Source organism: Meleagris gallopavo, chromosome 1 (assembly GCF_000146605.3).
Source record: "Meleagris gallopavo isolate NT-WF06-2002-E0010 breed Aviagen turkey brand Nicholas breeding stock chromosome 1, Turkey_5.1, whole genome shotgun sequence".
NCBI lineage: Eukaryota > Metazoa > Chordata > Aves > Galliformes > Phasianidae > Meleagris > Meleagris gallopavo.
Window position 1 is genome coordinate 185615057 of NC_015011.2, and position 5444 is coordinate 185620500.

General features: G+C 38.9%; 1 pseudogene; it reads right to left on the reverse strand.

Moving 5' to 3' along the window:
- Window positions 1-1313: 1313 nt before the first annotated feature.
- Window positions 1314-2129, reverse strand: LOC116216266 (annotated as a pseudogene).
- Window positions 2130-5444: the final 3315 nt, after the last annotated feature.

Consider the following 5444-nt stretch of genomic DNA (forward strand, 5'->3'; position numbering starts at 1 on the left):
TTTTACACAGGGTGAAGCACCCTGGGGTCTGAAGCTCAGGTATTTTTCTTCACTCCCCCACTTGTCTATACACAGAGTAGAAAGAGACCAACTAAAGGACCATTACCTTGGAGACAACTGGGATGAATACATGCACAGAAAATATTTAAGAAGTTAAATTTCTGCACTGTACATGCTGAGTTCAACATGAGTGTTTGTCACAGGCCCCAATTTTCATTTCACTTGGACAGGTTTACAAATACCAAGTTAATAATGTGTTATCCTGAGAGACAGAGCCTGCTGAGATAAGGAAATGTAACATGCAGTATTTACATTTACAGTCCTGGCTTTCCCATTAAAATATTTGTAGCACACTTTAGAAATGTGGATGTGCTTACTGTGCAGGTTTGCACAGCATGATTTCTGTGCTCTGTCAGAATATTGTGTAAATACACTGAAGACAGTGGGTGAGACCAAAATGTACATTAGCATTTTTTTTTCCTCAAAATGCAGCAAATAGGTTTCAATATTGTTTTTACAGCTTATTTTCTCTTTAGGGCACAAAGTAACATGGGATGGTTTAAGTTCTTTTGTTTTCGAATGTCCTTCAACTTGTTAATTTCAAGGCCCCACTGTTTGGTGTGATTCATTGCAGCAGTGAATAACCAATGTCACTAAAATAGTGAGATCGCCTGAACTACTTTAGAAATTAATGGACTGACTGTGATATACTCGAGCCTCTTTCATGCATCTATAATTGGAGAACCAATTTATTTCCAATCATTTCAAGCACTGTAATTATAGTGCATCATTGTTGCCTGCTTAACATTCATACGGGAAGCTGGCACAATAATGCTGGCAGAAGGCCAGATATTTTACAGCTGAAATGAATGGTAAAAATGAGAGGTAATATACAAAGGCACAGAACTTTAAATTTTGTTTGGAGGTTTTGTTCTGGCTAACATGCCATGGGGTCATGGTAGAATGATATGGAATGAAATAATGTTCATAAAATGTCAATAAAAATGTTTTCCAAATAGACCATAAATCAGTGTGAGAGGAAAAAAAGAAGATAAATCAAATGTTTTATATAAAAATCCCATAATACCCAACTTTTTATTTACATTTCAGCTGGAGAAAAATGTTGGTTTATTTGGCAGGATAATAAAATGCATTGAGGTTATGTTTAAATTTTTTTTTATAGTAGAAAAATAAGGAATCGTCACAGAACGACAGAATGACAGAATCAGAATCATAGAATCCTCAAGGCTGGAAAAGACCTTCAAGGTCATCGAGTCCAACTGACCCAGCACTACCGCATCCACTTGTAGATTCATTAAGGCTGGAAAACATCCCCAAGATCCCCAAGTCCAGCCCAGCCTATCTCACTCTGTCAACTAAACCGTGTTCCCAAGTGCCACATCTCCACATTTTCTGACTACTCTTTCAGGGAAGAAATTTTCCTGAATATCCCCAAGGTACTGAGGGACTGAGTACACCAACAGACCGTTCTGTGTCCATCTCTGCACCCACCACTTTGCCCAGAATAGGAGATGTAGTTGGTTATCATCCAGTGTTGCTGTGTGAGCTGTTGGCCAGTATGGGGCCCAGGTCCTGTGTGATGATTTTGTTCTGCTGCTAGGCCATGAAGCCCAGTTACTGAAGCATTAGTTTTTGATCTGCCCAGCCAATGGCTCAATCTCCAACACTGACACCCAGAAAGTGACGTTGTGTTTGGTGTATTTATCCAGGAACCTGCAGAAAGGGAATGTAATCTGTGCCACGCACAGCTCATACTCCAAACTCATTCTCATGCCTGTCCCGTTAGCCTCAGTTCCTAGGCACAGCATTTGATGAAGTAGTTGCCCAAGGTCTTGTGGAACTTGTCCTCCACTTGCTCTTCAGCGTTCCCTTCCCTATCAAGGATTCACTGGTCTTCATTCATGCTGACGTTGTCTGAGATGCCACAGATGGACAGTGGGTGCCTGGCCATGGCCATGGCATAGTGTGGAAGGGGGATCTGCAATGGAGCAGAGCACAGCTAAGCCCCCACAGCCCTCCTGCATCCCCACGCTATGTCCCAGTTTGGCATTTTCATCCCACAGACTGAAATGCTGCAGCTTGAAGCTGTAGGGGACATCGTCATACATGTAGCATGGATGGAGAAGTCATAGAATCAATAGAATCATAGACAGGGACTGGAAAGAACCTGAAGTTCATTGTCTCAAAGACTTCTAAGTAGGCTTGTGCCTAGGCAGATTTTGAAGGGAGACTCCACAGATGGAGGCTCCATGACCTCATTGTACAGTTTATTCCAATACTTGACCATCCTTACAGAAAAAAAGTGATTCTTGTTGTGTTGCAGAAGGATTTCCTGCATTTATGTCTGTGACCATTGCTTTTGTCCTTTCACTGGGGACAGCTCCATCTTCTTTACAAACTCTCATCAAATATTTTTATGGATGGATAAGATCCTCACCTGTCTTTTCCAGGCTAGTCTCCTAGACTATCCTCCTATGTCAGGCAGAATTATAGAATCAATTAGTATGGAAAAAATGTTCAAGATAATCAAGTCCAATCATTCACACAACACTACAAGTCCACTGCTGAGCCATGTCCCAAAGTACCACGTTTACACATCTCTTAAATATCTCCAGTAATGAGGACTCCACCATTGCCTTGGCAGCTTGTTCCAATGCCTAATCACACTTCCCTGGCATTGACAAATCCTACCAGTACTTTTCCTTCCTGTCTTACTAACATTCCCATCAGCCTTATTGCCTAGACTTTTATCGCAGTATGTTTGGTTCTAGTTGTAGTTCCTCCTACCATTAAAAGAAAGCATTAGGACTACCCATGTTGAATGTATACTCCTCTTTTTGCCTTGACTGATGAACTTTTTCATCCTTTCTTACCTTGCACTGCTGAGAATGGGTAGTCTCATGTATGTCTCCTCTGTCATGCTAGCCTCATCCCTAGAATATTATGGAGCTGACGATGAGCCTCCAAGGGTACTTTTTCAATTAATTAATACTAGTGGTCAGATATCCTAAAGTCTTTTTTAAAATGGCAAAATTCTGTCTACCTTTTGAATATGAATATCTTTTCTTTGTGGGGAACTGCATTCAGAATAAGCCTCCCTACTCTCAGTCACTGATTGTTAGAGGCCTTTCACTTTCACTCAGTAATTTAAGTCTATTACCCTGTGGTGTATTTGCATGTAATAAAGGGAAATACATTCTCACATTTTTAGCTCATAAGGGAGAGACAAGTATTTTGCTTTACGAGGTGACAACATTGCTGAAGAGAATGAGATTTTTCAGGCTTGTTGATTAAGTGCAAAACTTATTTTTCACATGCTGAGCAAAGAGAAATCCACGCTCCTTTTTATCTCTGTCTTTGCTTTTGTGCATACAGTGATAAACCATAATAAGAAAGATTTTACAGAGTCAAATACTAATTATGAAAAGATAACAAAAAGGAAGATCTTACCTTATAATTTTAGCTTACATAAGGCCCAGACTTATAGAAAGCAAAGTGTGTGCTAGCTCCAGGGTTGAGGAACTCAGCCTTTATTGATTGGAACAACGAAGGTGTAAGTATGAATCTTTCTGGATATCACCTAAGTATAAGTGGGCATCTCCATAATGAATAGTGAGAAGATTCACAAGAAGGTACATCTGAATAATAAAGCTGATACACTTCAGACTTTCTCCCCAGGTAATCCGTGCTATAGATACTCTCTGGTGTACCCTGGCTCCAATCTGGTGAAAAATTGTTCACCATTGGAGAAATCCTGGTGAACTTAATTCACTTTGGGACCTGCACCCTGTAGCTATAACAGATGTGAGACAGAGGCCGAGCTAGCTTCCAGGCATGAAGAACAAGAACCAGATGTAGCCAAAAGCAGTCCAGTTGCTGATCACTTTCCTTATATCTTCTGCTCAGGTGATGTAGATCTTCATAGGACTTTTCTGTGTCATTAGATGCTTTTTTTAGATCAGTTTTTGATCAATATGTCCCCATAGCCACAGTTATTTATTTGTTTGCTTATTCTTCCTAATGCATGAAATGAGAGATCAATACTTATTCAAAAAGAATTGCAAATCCTCTGGTTCAAGACCGTAGCAAGAAATTCTTGAGAAAGGAGGAGGAGATGGAGTTTGGATGCAGATTAGAATTCCGTTGCTGTGTTAGTGCAGCAAAAGAATTCCCTACCTGAGAGCATTGTAAAGTCTGAGAAAAACATCACCATTATCCAGAAAGGTCACCAAAAGAAACCAATTAGAATTCTGGAAGGAATAAATCTTTAATAATACCCTCCCTTGAAAGGTCAGAGAAGAACTCTACATAGGTCTCTTATTCCCCAGAAGGCACTGGAAATATTTTCAGTTGGTGTAAATTGGTATAACTCTGCAAAAGTTACTGAGAATTTACTATTCTCTGTGCCTGCTAAATTCAAGCAGTGGTTTGCCAAACACAGGAAAGCCTTGGCTGCATCAAAATCAGTTTCCTATTAAAGCAACTGGATTTTATTTTGCATGTGATATACGTACAAGTATGTAGTAATGGGAACACTGCAGTACAAAAATGCTCTGTTAAAAAGGATCAAATTTAATTATGAAATCCTTTTTGTTTGCCCTGATATGCTGCGTGTTCTGTAAGATGCAAAATGTTCAAGAATTCCAGTTGAAACAGTGTTTCTCTGCATGCATACAAGAAGTTTTTGGAAACCACAAGACAGCTTTAATGCTTCCGGTAAAGTATTTGAACATACAGTGAGGGCATTCTGTTGACCTCAAAACAAGAATATTTTCTTTTGAGCTTAGAGGGAGCAAAATGGAGGATATTAAGAAAACAGAAACATAGGCTGTTCTTTCAGGAACAGAAAATAATCACCCTAAAGGGCTTCTGGTTGCTGAAGAGAAAGAAAATGCCAACAGATGACAAACTGGAGAGGCTAGGAAAATATATTGATGCAGATGAAGTGAATAATATGAGGTAAGGGAGATGACTTGGAAATCAGCTTAAATCGTTAATAACAAAAGACCAACCAAAAATTCATATTGCATTCTGAACTTTTCTTCACTGATAGCTTGTGTAGGACTTAAAGGGTAATATGACAGACTAGGTCTCCCAATGTATGATAGCAGAAAAGTTATAGAGAAGAAAGGTTTCCCATTATTAGAAACTAGGGAAATATTTAGGCTTGATAGAGCCTACATCAAAAAGATGAAATCATAAAAAATCTTTATCTTCAAATAAAAATTGAGACAGAAGTTCATAAAATGCGGATGAAGCAAAGAAGAAAAATGGTTAGTCTCAAGAATTAAAGACCTTTTTAAGCTTGGCACTTAGAAATAAGTAACCAGACCAAGACCAGATGTATATATTCCTGCACAAATTTCATAAACCTAAAAATCAAAAAGATGAATGGATTTTATGAATTGAGAATATTCATGATT